At 40.5% G+C, this 21,577-nt stretch overlaps 1 protein-coding gene across 2 annotated transcripts in view; it reads right to left on the reverse strand.

Annotated features, from left to right (window-relative positions):
* The window catches only part of LOC121519770 (neuropilin-1a-like), a 157,309-nt gene that overhangs the window by 113,703 nt on the left and 22,029 nt on the right, over positions 1-21,577 (reverse strand). Inside the window, exon 1 of one of the 2 annotated variants that reach the window (XM_041802657.1) lies at positions 5,156-5,179. The exons of the other annotated variant lie outside the window; for it this stretch is intronic. The gene's annotated coding sequence lies outside the window, so the exon portion shown is untranslated. Of the gene's footprint in view, positions 1-5,155; positions 5,180-21,577 lie in introns of those variants that run through there. 2 annotated transcript variants of the gene reach the window in all.

A 21,577-nucleotide genomic window follows, 5' to 3' on the forward strand; every position in this document is an offset into this window, starting at 1 on the left:
CCCCTCGACGCTGATTGGTCCTGTCACTTTCTAACCCGGCCCAAACTGTTCAGATGGGAGCGTTGCAAGATGGTTTCGCCAGTGAGAAACACAGAAACGGGCATATCCATCTACTTTGCAAGGTTACAAACACTTTGCATGGGAGGTGGATGTGAAATATATCCATGTAACATATATGTGAAACAGCCTATCCGGTGTGTCAGACTACTTGAGTGAGATCAGTGCCAATGGCCTAAACTGCAGCTGCCACTAGAGTGCGATTGTAATATTTTGGCTGTATATTCCTGGGGCTGGCATGTTGTCATCACTGGGTTTGATGCTAAAATGCTAAGTTGGTGGGAAAAATGTTTGGGAAACCATTCTACTGTGGTGCATCTGTGGAGGGAAAAACAAAACTCTCAAAGTGCCTGAATTTGAAAGTTGACATGGAAAACAGCCACTTTAATCAAGAATGAATTCATGATTATGTCTTATCATGCATCATATTCACTTATAATGACTGACAGGTGGCTTTCTGTAAAATGAATCAAACATTAAGCAAACATTTAAAGCATTTTGGGATTTTTTTTTGAAATACCATACCCTAAATACCACAACATATTCTTCCTCTGCACATTTACTGGTTTTAAAAATCTTCTGGGGCAGGATAGGAAGCTGTGGCGGGCCTGACGTGACCCCTGGACCACAACGATGATCCCTGCTTTAAGGCAAAGACTGTCATTGCTTATTGATGCTTTGTCTCTCGTTTTGGCACTTCATTTTACATCATGTCTTGTCTCCAGAGACTCCCGGTCCATCCCAATACTCCTTGCTGAGATGACAATGGCTAAGTCCCAATTCTCCCCCGACCCTCAGTCTCAAAATGCACGTTCCGCGAAGTGCGAGGGTTGTCCCAATTCTCCTGAGAGTTGAGTTGAGGGCTTTATCTCCCTCAATTTTGAGATGTTCCTGGAGCTCCCTTGGTATTGAGGGTTATCACTCAAAGAAAGATGGCGGCGAATGCGAGGAAGAAATCGAGCTGCAAATGTAAGTATTTCTTTGTTAATAGAGATCGAAAAATTACAAAATTACGAATGGATTATTGGCCTTTTTGTAGCGTAACATTTACTTTTATTTTTACGATCTTAAGCCGGTAACCGTGCGGTCTCCTTCTTCTTCTTCTTCTTAATCGACAGACTACGCCGTTTTGGCACATTACTGCCCTCTACAGTCTGAAAACGTAATTGCTATTAAGGGATGTCCCATAAGTCACGACATGGCCCTTACACTTGGTTTTTGAGTTAAGACTGAGGGTTGAGCTTGAGGGTAAGATTGAGGGTTAAAGAGAGAATTGGGATTCAGCCAAAGTGTTGACCAGCAACTTATGAAGATTTCAGGGGCAGTCTGTCTGAAATTCTCTAGAAATTGCACGCGTGTATGTGTGAAAATGACTGCAGTGGTCTTTCAGTTGAGGCTGCTTTCTTCTACACAAATTTGCATATTTTCATATCTGACTTTTTCCCTCAAGCAGCAGAAATAAAGCCTTCTTTAAGATTAAAAGTAGTGGGTGGTAGCACCAGCAGCTTTCTCCACAATGGCTGATCAGAAAAGAGTAATGCCCACACAAACTCACAGATAAAAATAAATCCCATTAACGAGAGAAAGAATGCAAGAAAAGGCTGTAATTACGAAGAAATCTCATTTTCATCTCACACAGCACGATAAGTGATCAGATTCATCAGAGTTACAGGGCAAAACAAAGTGACCTCTAAGAATGAACAGTGTTCCTAAATATAAATCCAAAGATGTGGCAGAGCATAACCTCTTTAAATAAACCACATCCAGACGCAGAAGGGGAATTTTTCACACAGCCCTGCATTCCTTCCCGCCTTGCTGCAAAGCTACTGGAGCTCTGTGCTAAAAGCAGACACCCCCACCCCTATTCTACCGCTACACCCATACACAACTCATTAACATGCTCGCACTGTTGTGTTGTGCCGTGTTCCCCCTGTGGCTGACTTCTTCAAACATCTGGAAGGTATCACGGGAGCATTTACGGGGCGAAGTTTTTTACATGAAGTCCTGCAAGGAGAGACGCAAGCTAGGAGGGAGTGACTCAGTGTTTCTGCAGAGCGCCGTCACACCTTTTCCTTAAGTCGTTCATTTATTCCATCCGACATCATCTTCACCTCCAAACGCCGTCTCCTCTCCACCTTTCTTTCCAGACATTCACCCAAACATGTCTGTAAAGGAAATATTTGGCTCCTGAAACTCCCAAACTGAACCGTCCAGGTGTTAAAGTTTGATCAAGCGCTGTAATAAACTTTTTGACACGTCCACCTCTCAAACAGCAGACCTCATCTACTTCTACCTCGTGTAGTAATTTCCTTCATTACCCAGAATGGCTTTCAACAACCTGAGGAGAGAGGTGGGGACGTGTTTGCTGACAGAGAGAGCGATCGAGCCAATAACACGGAGAGAGTGGGTTGTTCCAGTCGAGCAGACAGGAGTCGTTCCACTTTGTCACAATGCAACAGGTAGACCAGGCCGGAGTGGAGCTGGCTCTACTTGTGTGGTTATGAATGTCACTGCAAACTGTGGACTCAGAAATGAAGACTTTTTTGTTTTACATTGATGCTCTTAGGCACAGATCTGTTCATATATGACAATGTTTTACTTTTATTGATAAAAAATTGCATGAAGCATCATCAGCAATGGTTTTACAGATATTCACTACACTAGCCGCTACAAGATATAGTTTTGCAGCTAAAACAGCCTCCAATCTTTTTGTAAGGCTTTCCACAAGATTTATGAGTGTTTCTGTGGGAATTTGTGCCCATTCTTCCTGTAGAGCATTTATAAGGTCAGGCACTAATGTTGGATAAGAAGGCCTGGCTTGCAATCTCTGCTCCGGTTCATCCCAAACGGGCTCGATGGGGTTGAGGACAGTCAAGTCAAACCATGTCTTCATAGTCCTTGCTCTGTACACTGGGGCGCAGTCATGTTGCAATAGAAAAGGGGCCTTCCCCAAACTGTTGCCACAAAGCTGGAAGCATAGCATTGTCCAAAATGTCATGGTATGCAGAAGCATTAAGACTGGCTTTCAGTGGAGACAAGGGGTCTAACCCTAACCCTGAAAAACAGCCCCATACCAGTATCCCTCCCCCACCAAACTTCACAGTAGGCAGAATGGCAAATGGTAAACTAACTTCAGCTTGTATAGTGCTTTTCTAGTCGTATTCATAACCATTTACATGCCACCAATGAAGCAGTAGGAGCGAAATGGGGGTTAAGTGTCTAGCCTTAGGACATGAAAAGAGACGGGGATGATAACCACAACTCTACCTTCTAAGCTTTGTTCTACCAGCATCCACCAAACCCAGACTCACCCATCTAACTGCCATAAAGAGAAGTGGGATTTGTCACACCACAGACACATTTCCACTGCTCCACAGTCCAGTTGTGGTGTGCTTCACACCACTTTATCTAAAGCTGACTTGCATGCCATTGCTCCATGGAAATGCATTCCAGGAAGCTCCCTTCACACAGCTTTTGTGCTTACATTCATGCCAGTGGAAGCTCCGAACAATGCAGTGGCGATCGGCATCCTTTTCCGTACACCTTGTCTGCACGCTGAACCACCCCCACAAAATGTCACGTGGCCTAGGCAAGTCGTAGAAAAAGTTAGTCCATCAACTCTGTGCATTCGCCTCTATGCTCTCCAAGTTTACTCATCCTTCACTGCTCATCCTGTCCCGTCTTCTGGGAAGTCCGCAGTGTCTTCTTTTTGCGGTGGTTTCAAAGAGGGAGGAAGTGAGGTAGCAGTGGCTCAACCGGCTTGTTCAGAGAGTGAGTGAAGGGAGGAGGAGGTCTTACACCATAAAAAATAACAACAGCCTGCAGAGACTGGCTGCTGAAACTGTAATTATTGGAAAAGAGATAGACTCTGGGGGGAATTGGGGATTATTGATGGAGGCACTTGTTTCTTGAATTGACTGCACTGAACTGTATAACACACTGCGAGGACATTCTGGACTATTTTTGTGTTGAGTGTTTTTTGCTTGCTTGGTGTTGTGTTGATATGCTGGATTTAAAAAGGAAAGCAGTTGGTGCATGCATGCAAAACTACTTTGTCATAGCCAGCTCTGACTAGCACCCTGGCTTTACCGACATCCGCTACAACAATCGTAGCAGCCGTCGACCCCGCTCTGTGATTCAGCGTGGTCTTCTGCTGCTTAGCTGAGTTGCTGTTGTTCCTAAATGCTTCCGCTTTCTATTAATATCACAGACAAAACGTCTTATTGTAAAGGTGGCATCACCACAGTACCATGCAAACTCCAACACCTGACTCGCATCTAAATTAGGATTTCTGCATGTGCAAACCTTGGGCTGACACCACAAGGAGGCATGTTTTGGCTCATATACCTGACCCTGTCCTTAGCCCATGCCTTTGCTTTATTTTGCTCCATGGCTGAAATACATTTAAAGTGAGTCACATTTCATTACAAGAGAGAGAGAGACACTCTTGTCATACAATAGCATCTATGATATAATTCCAGTGGCTGTTCTTTTAATCTTCAGTGTTATGTCACACCAGGGAGTTTTTGTAATCCTCAGTGAATTAAGGTCAACGTGGGCATACACATAATTTGGTGTCAAAAAGGAATTTACTTGTTCTTTGTGCTTATAAACACTTGCCATTAGGAGCTTAGGCTTCAAAACATTGGCCTTGCTTGGTGCTTAGATTGATCCTCTTTAAAAGAAGTAGTAAAGAAGTAGAGCTTAATATGCAACACGACAAAACCCACAAACATGCAACCCTTTTAATCACAAAAGAGGAAAAACACCCAGAACACAACCTATCTGATGTTGTAAGTGAAACTTTACACTCATGAAATTCAGTGTTCCTCCTCCATACGCTCTGTTTTTGTCTCTATGTGTGCTTTGAGGAGCAGATCAATGCCTCCAAATGTGACTAAGCCAGTGCAAACAAGCTGACAAACACAGCAGAAGAAGCTACAATGTTCAGATTTGTTCTCCATGACTGGATTATGCATTTTAGTGCCGATAAACTGCGTCTGACCAGTCGTTCTGGGCTCTTCTGGGAGGCTACAGATGGCACATGTGTGTGTGAGCAGCAGAAACACTACGACGCCACCTGCCATCACACACTCACCAGTCAATCCATCCTCATTTCTCACCTCCTCCGTGTTCACCAAAAAATCGACATCATCTCTCCAGCTCATCGCAGCTCCTGTCGTCTCCCTCTGAATAACGGTCTTAGTCAGTTTCCTGTTCACATCACACGCACATATTTGAGGAAACACTGACTTATATTCATAGCACAGTCACGTGGGTTGGAAGTTTTACTACTATACTTGAGAGGAACTGCTGCTTTAAACAGCTTTAAGAGCTGTACATTTCTGTGGGATCTGTCTGAACTGATCCTAAAGGAGTTTTTGGGACAGCAGGCAGTGTGGGATTGAGCTCAGACACATAAAAACAACAAGAGGCTGAATGTTGACGTATGTTACCCATGAAAATGAGGCTGAAGTTTCTCTTTAAGTTCTGGCTTCTAAAATGTTTTATTTTGGTGTGATGCTTGCAGCCATGATCACAGCTGCTATTAGGTTTTTTTGCACAATACAAATGATGCTTGTTTAAATGCAACATGACCTGCAGTGATTTCAGGATGTGCAATGTCTCTGCAATGTGTCAAATATCTATTTTCAGTGCCAATTGAATATCTTGCAGCAGAGATGTTTAAGTGCACATTTTAAACAGAGATGTAAAAATAAATTCTTTGTTTGTGCAGAAATTGCAAAAAAACATACTCTTAATCATGCTTGTATTATTTCATAATCATTTTTTAGTATTTTAGCGATCAGAAAGAATAAATTGTCACTCTAATACCAAAAATTATATTCAAATTACAGAATAAGTCAAAATAACTGCAAATCAGTATTGAAAAAATATTTGATACTGCAGCAACAAAATCAAAAGTCATAGGCACCTAATACTGAGTGATTTCTTATTTTAACTTATAATAAATTGCAGGAAAACCCTGAACATTGTCTTAATTGCACAAATTCATTGGCAAAATTCTGCTGTCCAGAAGATTGCCTGCAATTTTCGACAGTTTTCTTCCTCCCCTTCCACTGAAAAGAAAAAGTCTCCATTGAAGCTTTAGCACTGTTGGTTACAAACATATCATCATATATCATCATAAAATCACCAATACAGCAGTGACTGTGATGTTTTAAACTCGTGGCATCAAACAAGATAGAACATTTTGACAACCATAGTTGCAAACCAATATCGTGCAAAAAACAGCTGCTGCAAATTCAGTCTGAATGCAAACCAAATGTTAGAAGCTTGTAATCTTGTAGTCTCCTGCTTGTTTGGATGAATGCCTGAAATACTGCAACATTGCAAAGCACATGCATATGGGTTCTCTTTTTATGTTTTTAATAATATTTAAGGATATATAATATAATAAAATCATATTGCCTTTTCAAGATATTTTCATCATTTACAATTTTAACTATATTTCAAGATTGTATCTTTTCCATTTCTTTCAGTTGTGTTCATTTATGCTAATGCAGTTTGTTCTGACTTTTAGCATGACTTTCAAGACCTTCTCTGTTTGATTCATAATCTTATTGTGTTGATTGTGGCATTTTCAGTTTTATTTTGAAAGATTTCCGGATGTCTGTTTCCTGCGTGGAGTTTTTGTTTCTCTCTTCTCAGAGATTGGGCGTCTCCCTGCACTGGTTCTCACGGCACCTTTGCACCTGCACGCAATCACTGCAATCACTGCAATCACCACTTCCTCTTAAGCTCTGCTGCGAGGCTTCTCAGGCGCCAGATTATTCCTGCATCTCATGTGGTATCGGCCCCTCACCCATGCAATTTGGCATGCTCTCCAGTATTCTGAGAATTTCTGTTGTTCACCTGTTACCTATGTCTGATCCTGCTCTCCTCTGTCTCTTCCAGTGCCTCCACGTGCCGCCAGTGCTACAGCCCAATCTCTGCCACGCTGCCACACTCTCTCTCAGGACTCACTCACCTGCTTCCTTCACAGAACCTCTTGCCTCTCCTCCTCACACCCTCCTGGATTCCCCCTTACCTCCTATTCCCCCAACAATAAATCTGTTAAAACCGCTTCATCTGTTTCCGGTCTGCTTCTAGGTTCAACTTAAAATAACATCAATCATCACACTTATCAAACCCTGAGCTTATGCCTTTTCTCAAGGTGCTATACAAATATATAGCATATATAATCTGTTTTGCCAGATTCTGTGTCTGAAATCAGGCAGGTCAATTTTGCAAAGTTCCAAACTGCAACACTTGTTCCTACCCAGAGAATGAGTGGACCTATCGGTGTCACTGGAAGAAAAAGAGGCGGTAACAACAACAGGCATGGTTTAGTTGTACTGCACCGTAAACGATGGCGGCCGGTGAAGAGATTATTCTGGATGCCATAGTGGCAGTTTTGTCAGAACTGGACATTTCTTCATTAAACAAAGAGGGAGAAAATATGTTTTTGTTCTCCTCCAGCTTTGGCCAAAGTTTGTTTTAACATCTGTCTCCACTAGTAGCAAAAAACAATAATGGTTATGGTTATGTAGCTTATCCTGTTTTCCATTCCCCACAGATGGTGGAGGTTCCAGCTACTATGACTCTGTAATGTGGAGGGCTTCAGGACCTTTATGCTTCGGGGTTGAAATTCTGACCCAGAGGGCATTTGGTATTTCCACCACTATTCCCAGTGGCAGTGCACACCCGCTACATTCTATGTTTTGTTGCTCTGATTGGCCTGGAATGAAGGGACAAACATAATGAGTTTTGAAATCTTCTACCTTTCCCAGACACCATCTATGGGGTGTTGCCCAGATTAGGACAAAAGATATCGCACCTTCCACAGTTTAAAAATTGCAGTAAGACAAATTGTAATTTAATTTACATTTAAATTAATTGCCCAGCCCTAGCCCAGATAGATGTGAAATATATTATGGTCCTTTTTATTTGACTAAACATCTCAAATCCCTTGTAGGGGAAGTGTCCAGCAGTGTTGATTTGCTCCTCATAACACTGATTTAAAACAGAGGGGTTAGGTACCAAGTCTTTGACATATTAGATCTATCATGAAATAGTCTGGTGTTTTAACGGTAACTTTAATCACTTGATCCCACTTTAATTCTTATATGCAGCCATTTTAGTGAGGACTAAAATATTAAAATCTCTCTAACAAAGACAGCGAATACAAGAGTCACCCTCATGAATGTTTACAAAATGACTCATCAATGCTCTCTGTGCAGTTTTCTAGAATAATATATCATAAACACACTCTTACACTCAAAAATGCTTGCATAAATAAAGACTTTAACTCATGCCACCCACCATCCACATACATCTCCTTTTATGACCATGAATGCTGGACAGAAGCAATAAACACAGCACTCAAAACAAACATCCAACCTTAGATTAGATGATGAATTATTTAGCAAAGCCAGCGCTAACAGTATGATGAAGTAGAACATTTCCAAAAATGGAGAAAATATAGTCGTGCAAATCTTATTAAAAAGAGGGTTAGTTCACACACACAAAGACTCCCTCTGCTTCCCCCAAAAATAAATTGGGCCAAGGAGCCAAAGTATGAATATCCCCATCCTTCACCTCTGCCGTGCAGATACAAAGCCACGGCAGCACAATCCTGCTGGGAAATTAAAAACGGAGGCGAAGGAGGAGGTGGAATTTGTTCTCATTTAGGAAGCCTTAATCTGACAGAGGGGGGAAGGAGGGCGCTGCTTTTTCCCCACTCTCTCCTCGACAGACTGTTTAGGGACCCTGAAGGATGAAATGAGATTTGGTACAAACTCAATGGGCTTTAATGGGAAAAAAAGTTGAAAAGAACCAAAGTCAAAGTCGACATTTTTGGGGGGAGAAGGGAAGTTTCTGTTAGGGTTAAAGCCTTGCAACTTTGCAAGTGTTAGAAGCGTTTTCAAACATGCACTGCACTCAAGAATAGATGCAAACTATACAGTATATGTGAATGCAGAGGGGAATTGTCTAAAATATTCACTGAACGAGTCGGCGGATAATGACACTGCTCCTGGTTGAACCGAGTTTCGCTGTGTCCCTCTGTTGATGCTATTTATATACCTGCAACCCCATTTCCTAAGAGTAGGATGTGATGAGTTGCAAAACTTCAGAACTCCATATTTAATTGAAAACCACAAAAGACAACATATTAAAATTGGGCAGTTCAACCAATCAAGGCAGAAAATAAAAGAATAACATGACAGTGACACAAAAGCTTAGACAGAATCCCATTTCCTCTATACTTTAACACTTCAGAGAAGAGCTAGAGAGGCCATTTCTGGCACAACCTCACCAAATTCAACACTTTTTGGAGCTACAAGTGACGCTAGACCTTTGAGTTACCTTCTAGACTTTAGAGCCAAGTATTAGTGTCGACTGCATCTTCATAAAATAGGTCTACTTGCTTAAGTGCCTTTAAATTTTTGGGTTGCTTGTCTGAAGTCCAGGATGATTAAAGGAAGTGGGCTGTAGCTCTGATTGGTGGTCAAAGAGGGCTTGTATATACTGTAGAGAACTATGGCTCAGGGGGCAAATGCGGCCCAAGGTCCATTTTTGATTGGCCTGCATCAAATTCTAAACATCAAATAAACTACAGGCCACAACATGAAGCTTGTGCTTGACTGTATTGTACTTTGTGGTTTCTGCAGAAGGCAGTGCTACCATGCTTATTCTGTAAACAAACATTTTGATGAGAAGAATTTATTTATTTGAGGGGTTTTTTTGTAACTAATGAAGACAACACTGTAAATAGAAAACATATTGGCAACCATAATAGTAATGTTTTGATTTATAATGCCCTGATGGATTACAAAAGCTTATAGAAGTTCTGATAGTGTTTTAGAGGCAGAGCTGGTATTAGCCAGGGCCAACCAGGGCAAACTCAAATCTGATTGGCCACCCTGAAATCCTTAAAATGATTGGCTATTTGCCTTGTCAGCCATTAACTGTCCACTTAAACATACCCAGTCACTATTATAAATGAGGCTTAACTCTATACTAGTTTATTCTTACTGTTGCTAACAGCTGTTGCTCAGCTATAGCTCAGTCATTTTGATGATTATCACATTATATTTCTAACCAGCTCTCAACAATAGAAGTCACCACTTATTATGTCGTTGAAATTCTTTTATTTTGAAACAGCCATATCAAGACATTTGCCGACATGGGATGGAGAAAACATCACAAGATTTTTGAGGGGTTAAAATGCAAAATATTGCATTTGAAAGCATGATTGCTTTTAATTTTGTCAAGCCCTGATGATATAACACTGTTACCATAAAAGCAAGAAGATACCATGAGATAAAGTTCACTTCATATTGAACACCGTTTCAACTGTTGAACATGTGCATCTTTGGAAAATTAATTGCCCATGTCAAGTTTGATGAGCATGTTTCAAAAAAGTTGGGATGGGGTCAATTTTGCATCACCTCTTCTTTTAACAATCCTCTGAAAGCATTTTGCATTTTGTTTTTCCTATTGCACCAAATATTCTCGGTAGATGGCAAGTTTGGACTCCAGGGATGCCCATACAGGTCCTGGACTCTTGCATTATGAAATTCATGCAGAATCTGGATTGGCATTTTCTTAGTGATAAAAGCAAATTCCCCCCCAAAAGGCCAGGGTGTAATTGGCTGTAAATATGGTTCAGCATTAATGGAGCCCACAAAAATGTGCAGATTACCCATGCCATGTATGCTTAGGCAGCCTCATATCATTAAAGGCACTGGCGTATTAATATATGCTAAGCACATGTGCAAAGGTCACAACTTTTACTAAAGTGAGGTTGTGCTGTGCTGTTGGGTATTGGGGGGGTAGCGCATGAAAGGCAGTTCAAGAAAGACTCATGGCCTTAATATCCTGGATTTTTTTGAAAATTGTGTGAAAAGAACTCAAAATCAAAGTAAGCTCATTAATCTAAGTAAGTCACAGTAACTTTAGCCTTAAAATAGCACATAAGGGTGTTTCCATTTCTAAGAAAAAGCCAACTTTTCCACCATTACCTGAGAGATTAGAAAGGAAAAAGGCCCTTTGTCAAGCGAAACTCAATCCACACCTCTCTAAAGTGAGTTAGGGGCAAAGCAATAAACAGCGTGTCACTTCCACTGCTCTTTGACATGTGTTAGCTCTCGACAAGTTCATCTGCATTAACGGAGAAGCCGGCCCGACTGCGCACTCACCTCTCCTGTTTCCAACAACATGTGACATTAATTAGCTCGCTCTATTCAGGCACACATATAGAAGGCCCAGCAGGGAATGCTTCAGTTTGGCAATGAGAGAGGCTGGTTGACAGACAGACGGAGAGGCAGATAGAGAGATAATGAGCAAACAGTTGGGCGTTATGAATAAGCCTCCATTTTAGAGAATTGTATTAAGCAGAAATGCCTGCTGTGCTAATAGTTTAGATGATTAATAAACCAAGTTGTTAAAGGCAATAAGCATATTTGCCAAATAAGCTTGTTAGCCACTTAACACAAACAAAAAAAACACTGGTGGTTCCTACAGGATCATGGGGTTAAGTTAGAAGGCTAATACTGAAGCGCTGTGATTGTTGGAAGAAGTTTGGTGCTAGTTAAGCTGCCAATCCCAGCACTTAAGCACCAAATATGACTAAAGGAAGTTCACATTTATGAGTCATGTTCAAGTAAAATTGAGTAAAAAATATATACTATATTGGCTAACATATCTTTATGCAATAAAGGTGCAAGTAGATACTATGAATAGGACAAAAGTTTAGTTCCTAACTAAGAACCAGAGACAGCTGGTATGAATTAATACAATTCTTCCTTCTAGTTTTCACTAGAGATGAGAAAATTCTTCTGCAAATAACAAACCAGATTGCTGTAAAGTGGAAGCTTAAGTAGCAAACAGCTACAATAAACTGTGATGTCTCTGTATGTGCTAAAATTTTAAATAGCATCCTCTTTCTTGTATTTCTAGATAGTAAACAAGTAACATGACTTTCCCTCCTACTTTCATTCAGACCATAGATCACTGACATTGGTTATACAACGGTAATAGATGCTTAAAAATGAGCCCCAATTTCCACAGATTCTATCTATGCAGCAGTCTGTCTATGACACAATCTCCCCTTGCCCTTTCTAGATGTTTGCATTTCCAGAACATGTGCTGAGATCTGTCTCCAGCAGGTGCTGGAAGTGCAACTGCACTCAAGATCTGGGCAGAGTCCGTTTTTTAATGGTGGTGCTACCCATGATGAGCTGAACATAGCAGACTGACTCAGGCAGGACGTCAGACATGGGAATGCACAGAGCATCCGGTCAATTTCAAAATAAAACACCAAGTACAGTCTGACAATCGTTTAGATCGTTAACATCAAAACAGGAAGCAAATAAACAACAAAATCAACAGGCAAAGTAGCATGCTGGCTGTATTTTGCCATCTTCAGTCCAGCATTAACTTTTAAACTCATGATCCATGTGCTCTGGACTACACTCTTCTGGTCTCCAAAAATGGACTTTGATGGTGAGGGTGTGCGCAATCAGAGCAAAACCAGAACAGTGGACACAGACTCTGTGGAAACTGCAGGTAATTTAGCACCTCTAAACTTAAGAAGCATGTCATTTGACTTCACATTGTTACATCAAAATCAACATTATTGCGCTAGTAATTCTATTAATCCTCTTATAAGATTTTCCATTATGTGTTATCATCATGCAAAGAAACCAAGGTGTACAACCAGGTCCATCTGTGAGAAATTACACACCTTTAGAGCATAACTGAGCCCACAGGCGGACTTAACCATTAGACATACTGTAGGTAGGCAACTGTTGGCTTGGCTCTGGACTACTAGGGGCCCCATTTGAAATGTTAAGGTTTTAGCACACTCATTAAAAGTGTGTAATATGATGTAAACTTGGTCATATTACAGACTGTTACACAGGAAAAATCTCAAGATTCTTACAGTCCAACAGTAACGATTCGCAGATACACAGAAACAGAAATTACCCTTTTAGTATGAGAAAAACAGGAAAAAATCAAACTCAGGTGTGTGCTGCCTGCCTTCTCTGTCATATTGTGGTCCAAAAACCAACCCTCGGACCAAGATAAAGGTAAAGGTCCAACAAACAAACCCAGCAACCTAACTAAGTCCCTGCTTATCACAGTGCCTATGTGCCTATGCCTGTGTTCGCCTTAGTCCCCACTGTTGCTAAGTCCACTACTGACTGAGCCAATGATGCACTTTAATGCACTTTTAACCAAAGTAGCTTTATAACAACAGAGCAGTTCTTCATAGAGATAGCATGTTTTCCTTGTTTAAAGACAGTTGGAAAGTCATGTTTACTTTTCATTCACTGGAGAGAAACTTCAGTCATTTTTAATAAAACAAGAAATGACATCAAATCCTGTCAAGATCCCAAACTATGACACAGACTAAGCAGCAAAACCACCACATCCTGCAGTGTCATCAGCTATGGATGCATCAGTTACACATGAATATCTACAAATATCAGCATTGTTGATTAGTGCTGACCAACTGCAAATGTGGCATGAACTGATGACAGCAGCGGATGTTTAGTCCAATCAATTTAATGCGGCCATTTAGCACTGCTAACTGCTGAATTAAATAAGAGTTTGAGGCTTGTCTGGAATGGGCCAACTTTCAGATAAACTCTGTCAATTTTCATGGTCAAACATGAGAGAAAATATTGGCATTGAGGGAGTCAAACACACTCTCGTCATACATTTTACCATTTTATTGCAAAATGGTAAATTGTATGAATGGTACAAAATAGTTTCACTTGGCAGAGAATGCCCTCCAAAAATAGTCCTTAGGTTGGTCAAGCAGCATGCTTTCAAACCCCCATATGGATAGGTGCGTTCATGACAATGCATACTGGATACATAAAATTAGTTCAAAAGCAATTAATCCATAGTAGCATGAATCTGAATATGAGGGTGCAACAAGCTTTAGCCTGTGAAGGAGGAGGCTGGGGTGGAGGAGGTTAAGCTTTGCCACTGCATCATCAGTAATGCAAGCAGCGATTAATGAAAAGAACGTCGTCATATTTAAATGGACCACTGTGTTGAGAGAAAGAGCTGTGATTGGCTGTGAGAGCTGGGAGGCGATAACTGAATCAGCTGGCGGTCGTAGGACTACTATGTCCTGCATGAAACAACATGGAGCTCCATTTACTGAAAATATCAACTTTTCAACAAATATTAGAAACATCATCAGCCTGAATCAGAGGATCTGTAGTTTTTATTAAAGGGACTAATTTTTATACCAGTGATCTTTACTATAACCTCTTATTTACTGTTTATTTGGCTGATTAATAAATCTGTCTCAACTTTATACTGAAGTGCAGCACTGTGCTATTTTACCTAGGTTAAAAATCTACCTTGCACCAACACAACTAGTGCTATTATTGAATCTACTTCTGGTTTAAGGACTCTAAAATACTTCACAACACTCTACAATATTTATATCTGCGAGTGCACTAAAGAAAAGAAAGCTTTTAACACCAGAGGGGATTATTTTCTAGTGAAACAGTCTTTAAAAACAGGACTAACCGCTGTAATACCTTTATTGTTTTCTTCAGTCAGCAGTCTGATTCAAAGAACTCAAGCACAGATGAACACTGAGTCACTCCACTGTTCACTCTACTTCTAAAATTTGCACACAAAAAAGTGCATCAAATCAAGCTTAAGACAAGAACATACTGGCTGAGGACCAGTAAACCACCGACTCAGATGTTGCTGCGTACCAAAAAGCCCCAGAGTAGAGCTGACCTGAAAGATTTGGGTCAGCAGACTGAATACATTCATGTCTGTTACATTCATGTCTCTATGCTTTTTTATTTTTTGTGCATGCATAATGGTGAGTGTGTACCTCCCACACACTTTAATCTGTTTATCGTCTGCCCACAACATGTGTCTGCGTGTGTATTTTCCACCTCCACGTCTCAATGGGAGGTCACCCTGGGGCGTTACTACCCAGACAGATACAACGCATTCCTCCACAGGCTGCGAAAGAAAGAGACTTTATTGTACACGCTGCTAGTGAACAGCCATTAAGGCTCCATCAGGGGGCGGGTTTTCCCGTCGCACATATTTAAAAGGACAAAGCCTCCCAGGGCGCTCATCGTTCTCGGGGAAGGTCGTGGCACGGTTTGACCTGCTAACCGACCTCTGACTCCGGTATCCCTATGCTGACCCGTCCCAAGCGTGGCATTGAGTTTGCACGGGCCGTAAAAGATCAGACGGAGGCAGAATTATAAATCAGATGTGTTTGATGTAGAGGCAGACGTTTAAATCCAGTGCTTTATGGGAATTTTATGGTGTCTTGTGACTTTTAGGACATTTACAAACATGAAAGTCAGTTCAAACAAAGAAAGTAGACAAAGATCTATCCATCCATCGATCGATCTATCTATCTATCTATCTATCTATCTATCTATCTATCTATCTATCTATCTATCTATCTATCTATCTATCTATCTATCTATCTATGAACCCAGTGACATGCATAATTCCTATATTTTAAGGATATTTAAATCAGTAAAGTTCATGAGGGTCGTTTTCACAGTATGCCAGTTGGACAGATTTTTTGCTGGACCTGAAGCTGTTTTCCCTACAGATCTGTGCTGAGGTGTGAAAGCTGCTGGAGCTGGACCGTAGTCCAAAAACATTTCAGTCTGAATCCGTCTCCCATGGAGTCTGCACCAAATGTGAAAGCCAAGAGATTCACAGGCTTGAAGCTGGTGTCACATTAGTGTCAGTTCTTATTTGGTACACAAAAATACAGAAAATATAGGTATGAAATGTTGTCATCCTAAAAAAGGTCTGCTCCTGAAAGTGTTGTTTCTTCAAAGATGCATCACTGTAAATAAAGCAACGCTGAGAGAAACAGCATGGCAGGCAGCTTTCAAACCTACATGAGCAGACAAAACTGGATTTTCTGTGGAGGTCTCTTACTCTAAAAAATAAAATGACTTAGGGATTGGACCAATCATTTTTGGATGGTATGTGACCTTCAGGAGCTGCAAGTTGAGCTGACAATGTGGCTGAAGACTGTTTATCTGAGATACTATAAGTCAGAACAGAAATATACACTAAAACACTCAATAAAATCAGATAAAACTTAAAAGCCTGACCTTTAAAACCTGATTACAAAATGTTTAATAAAGCTGAGTAAACCGTCTGCCTAAAAGAGCCAAGCTTGTCCTCCATGAAATCATTCTAACCCAGCTACTGTTGCTTACATAGCTCCATTAGCTATGAGTATGCTACGGAGCTAATGGGGCTACAAAGTTGTGCCATGGAGAAAGCTAAGTTCACAAAGCAGCTACGTAACCTTTATAGCTACATGATCTACATAGCTAAACTAGCTCAAGCCACATTTGCTATGGATCACATTACTAACGCTCTTATTGCCAAAGCTCACGTTGCTAGAGCTAACTTAACTATAGATAACAGCTATGTGGCTACATATCAAGCTAAGCTCGCAAAGCATCTATGTAAGTCAGGTAGATACATTATCTATGTAGCTATGTTAGCTTGAGCTACATTTGCTAAAGCTTGAGTTGCTAAATCTAAATTAACTACCAATAACAGAACTACTTAGCTACCTTAGCTAAAGCTAAGCTCACAAAGGAGCTACATAAGTCACATATCTATAATAACTACTTCGCTAAATTAGCTTTAGCTACATTTGCTAAGGTTCACACTGCGCGCATTGCTTAAGCTAACTTAGCTATAGAAAACATCTACTGACTACATGTAGCATAAGCTAAGCTCACAGGTAGATCAGTCAGGTAGATCTGTAATCTACATAGCTATGTTAGCTTTAGCTCCTTTTTCTAAAACCTACTCTACTAAAGCTAACTTAGCAATAGATAACAGAGCTACTTAGCTCACATAGCTATAGATAAGCTCACAAAGCAGCTATGTCAGTCAAGTAGATATGTTATCTATGTAGCTTTTATTAGCTTTAGCTATGTTTGCTAAGTTCATGTTGCTAAAGCTAACTTAGCTATAGATGAGCTCAAAAAAACAGCTACGTAAGCTAGTATGTTATCTACAGCATGATCTGATGTTTTCAGTGAAAAATGAGGCAGTTTAGACTTCAGATGGAACAAAAAAGGGATGTAGCACAGAGCTGAAGACTTATGCTTCAAGATAAAAGCAGCTTACAGACATTTTGCAACATATTTTTCCAGGCACATATTAGAGACCCACTGAAAATGGCTTTAACAAGTGAGAACCAAGGCTCTAGAGGTTTCCTCCAGAACGATGCATCATGTTTAAATAAATTTACTAGACTGCTAATGATGCAGCGTGATGCGGACTGGAGCAGAAGGTAAACAAGTATTATTACAGCATAAGAATCTCTGATAGTATCAGGATAGGAGGTAAAATATGAAAGACAACTTTCATCTCCATATTGAAGGGCCCAGTCTGATGTCAGATTACACTAATCTTGAGTTTGACAGAGCCCTATTTCTAAGAACAAGCCTCACTCTCTAATAAAAGGCTTGATTGTTCTGAATTTCTCCTTTTAGGGTGCTGAAGCGTTATGACTTACTATGAACTGAGCCATGACTGATTCCCCCCTGCTCTTATGTGGCATCAGAACCAAAGAAAAGCGGAAAGAAAAAAAAAGACCTTGCCTGTGTTCAGCGAGAAATTGGCATTTTTCAGGGGTGTGATGATGGCTTACGTTACTGTGAATCACATCTCTGAGGGATTCTCATGAATGAAAAACAGACTTATCACGTAAATGAAGCCAAATCCTAAAAAACTCTCAAGACTTTCAGATTTAAAAGCAGCTACTTCAAACTATTCACATTCAATATCCTCAGAGGTTAGATGCTTACAACCTACAAACTTTTCCAACAAACTAATCCTGCACTGCCAGAATGTGTCTGTTTACTGACTTTATTTTCATGCTTACTGTTCGTCCAGTTTTCCAAGGATTTAGGTCTGTGGAGCTTTATAGCATGTGAGAGCAGCAAACAGGAGCTGTGTGCAAAAATAGTTCAAAACAGGCTTTATCGTCACGGTGAAATCCAACTGTTTACTCTGATAAATGCCCCTCTCTTGTGCCTAAAGTGTGTATTTTGCTGCTCAGACATCTGGAGAGCATCAGTGAGAGCATCATATAAATCCTGGGATTGTTTAGTTGTGCATGTGAGTGCGTGTTTGTGTGTGATGCTGCTAAGTGGATACCCCCACCCCCCCGCCAAATTCTCTGCTTGTTAATCTGCTCGTTACAGATCTAATCTGACATGTGTTTTCATTGTGTGCGAAAGTGTGACTTTGTGTTTGTTTGTATGTGAGTGACTGATGAGTGGAGAATCCACAGTAAGTCCAGAGTAGTTTATCTTTTCTGTATATGTCCATGCTGAAGTGTGGACTCCATGCTTGCGTGGATCTGTCATCTGAGTGTGAATGTGGGTGGGCTGATTGCAGAATTTCTGTTTGTATTTGTTTAAAATGAAACCCAAGCAATGTACTGTTGCGTAAGTGTAACAATAGCAGGAATCAAAGTTGACTCTTCCTTCCATTAAACAAATATTTGCTGCTGAGAGACAAGAGGCAGCTGCTGAGAGTCCAGTCATCCAACTCTGATCCAGAGACAGGAGAAAAAAATCAGTCATGATTTACAAGCTTGCATAGCTGCTGGATGGCCAGATTTCACGTCTGTCATCAGACAGATGCTTCTTGTAAAAATTCAAGCTGTAACGCTTGTTCTTGGTCAGAGGACGACCGTTCCAATCAGCATCATTTGCAGAGAAAGACGTGGTAGTTAATACTGCAAGCCTGTAAACAATGGCGGCTAGTAAAGACATTAGCATGGATGCAGCTCAGGACTTGACGGCATTTCTTTATTAGAAGGACAAAGAACTGCACTGAGGCTCTCCGTGGTGATAAAGATGCTTTTCCTCTTCTCCTGATAGGCTTTAGCGAGAGTGTGATTTACCAACAAGAACAGCTGCACGCTTAACTTAGGTTCTACGTTCACTTCCTACTACATCTTATGTTTTGTTGCGTGGATTAGCCTGTAATGGAAGCAGCAGACCGAAATTTCATACAATCACATTAACATTTTTTCCCAACAGTACTACCACCCACACTCAATGGTAGCAGTAAAGGTCTCAGTATGTCTCTGTATTTAGCTGGATGAATAATTTACATTTAAGCAGCATATTATTTATTTAGACATTTAGATAGGGGTTTTTCTATCAGTGCTGGATCATTGAGATATCATCTAATCCAATGTATCCCAAACATTTGTCCTTGGAGCCCCCCCTACATGTACCTAAGGAAAGCTGAGACCCCCCTACCCAGGACCCAGGAGAGAAGAAAAAGTGACACACGGCCATCAAAAGTCAAAATAGATTACAATTTAAAAAAAAGGCCTATGCATGCTTTTCTTATTAAAGGACATTTGTATAAACTACTTAATTATTGCTTTATCATAGTTCTTGCAGATCTAATTTGGCAGCTTCAGAGCAAACAGGGGTCCCAGACCCCAGGGTGGGAACCGATGGTCTAATCTGTAGACTTTGTTTATCGCTCTGTTCTTAGATTAATAGACTTTTAACCCTGATTGCTGTGTTCTGTGTGGCAAAGTAAGTTGGACTTCTCTGGCACCGAGGCGTCATTAACACTTCAATCTTTTTATCTATAAATAAATAAATAAAGTCGAGCCACCATACATAACATCTATGCTAAACTGGACGACTGGGTGCTCCATGTAATGCTGCAAGTCTGGAGGGTTTACTCTGAATTTTGAAAACCTGCTTTTATGCTCCTGAAATGTTGACAGATTTACACGTTAGTTTACCTTGGACAATTTAAGACGATGATCTCAGATAATTTCACCACAGTGTGTTTCACTGAGCATCATCCTGTCTCGGTTTGTTTAAATTGTGTTTTTTTTGTATCTCACCATCATAGAGAAACAGCAAGGACTTTCCAGAGTTCCCTTCCAAAACAGCGTCTATGGACTACTGCCCTTATGGATGTGAAACGCATCAAATGCAATAGACATGTGACAACATCTATCGCTCATGTCAGATTAAAATTTAACAGTCTTGCATGTACAGAAAATTTGACTGACGTATCTGATGTTAGAACTTTAGTTTTCCAGCTTTATGGGGGAAAAAACTCAGTTAGCTTTTAGTTTGATTTACCAAACATGTTTGAGTTCTAACATTTATTTTTAACCACAGACATGAGCTTTAATACAAAAATAAAAGAGCTGTTGGTTTGAATGTACCTAAGCTTATAGTAGGGCTGAATGATGTGGAAAAAATATCTAATTTTGACTATTCTGACTCGTATGACCAGTTCGACATGAATTGTTGTATTGAAGCGGACACTCATTTTTATGCCATTCTCCTTTTTAATAAGAAATTATGTAAAAAACATAAGGAAAGTTGGGTATTTTGAAAACTAATCTAGAAAAAAATGACACGAGTGTTTGCATAATGTGATGAGCACAAGGGCTATGCTGCAAAAACTGTATTAAATTGACATTTTAACACATTTCAGGTTAAAGAAATGTTGCACCCTCTGCAATTGAAGAACTGCAGTAGGCCACATTACAGTTTAATCTAAATCTTAATTGCTCAGGCTAAAGTCATACATAGCTAAGTTGATGCTCAATTTCATGACATTGAAGATCTACGGCAACATATATGGTAGTAACTCAATATTTTCATGTGTATTTTAATGTAGCTGCAGCTATTATGTAATGAAGTTGCATACTTTACCCATGACTGTAAAAATCTATAAATAGTCTGGTGAAAATTATAAGGATGCACACAGGCATACTGTGTTCTTTAAAACTTATCTTTGCAGTGTTGGGAAAGGTTTAGTAGTTAGTTTGCACATCTGTAAGCAACATTAAATGGCATTTACACTGACACTGGGGGTCCTGGTCTCTGGCATTAGTATTAAGATGGTTGTAGGGTTTGTAATCCTTTGAGCTCTAACAATGAAGATTGAAGTGGGAAAAACTTAAGGCTAAAGCTTCAGCTCATCATATCCAACCTTTCATACTAACTGGTTCTTTAAGGTAGTCATATGTCAGATTTTGTGGTCTTTCCTGTGGTTATTCAGTCAGAAAGGAACATTTTATCTTGTATCTTAAGCTTCTATTCATTGGCCAGTCAATGCTAATACAAGTATCAATAATAATAACCTTTACAGACAGTGGTGTGGACAGTGTAGCCAGATTTCTCCTCCATGAAAAAGAGTGAACCAGACAGAGTCACAGCACCGCCACAGCTGAACAACAGGACAAATCGGCTGAAAACATGACAAGTGCAGCGAGAGTTCACAGAGTGTGAGGAGAGACAGAGACAGGCAGAGAGAAAGTGACGGATGAAAAAAGCGACAGAGCAGCCGGAGGGTGGAGGAGGAGGAGGAGGAGGAACAGCGAGAGGTCTGTCACAGAGGTCAGTGTTACACTGACCATGCCAACCAGCCTACGGCCCTCCGTCTCTCTCAGCCTGTCTCCTCT

Source organism: Cheilinus undulatus, linkage group 13 (assembly GCF_018320785.1).
Source record: "Cheilinus undulatus linkage group 13, ASM1832078v1, whole genome shotgun sequence".
In the NCBI taxonomy this organism is placed as follows: domain Eukaryota; kingdom Metazoa; phylum Chordata; class Actinopteri; order Labriformes; family Labridae; genus Cheilinus; species Cheilinus undulatus.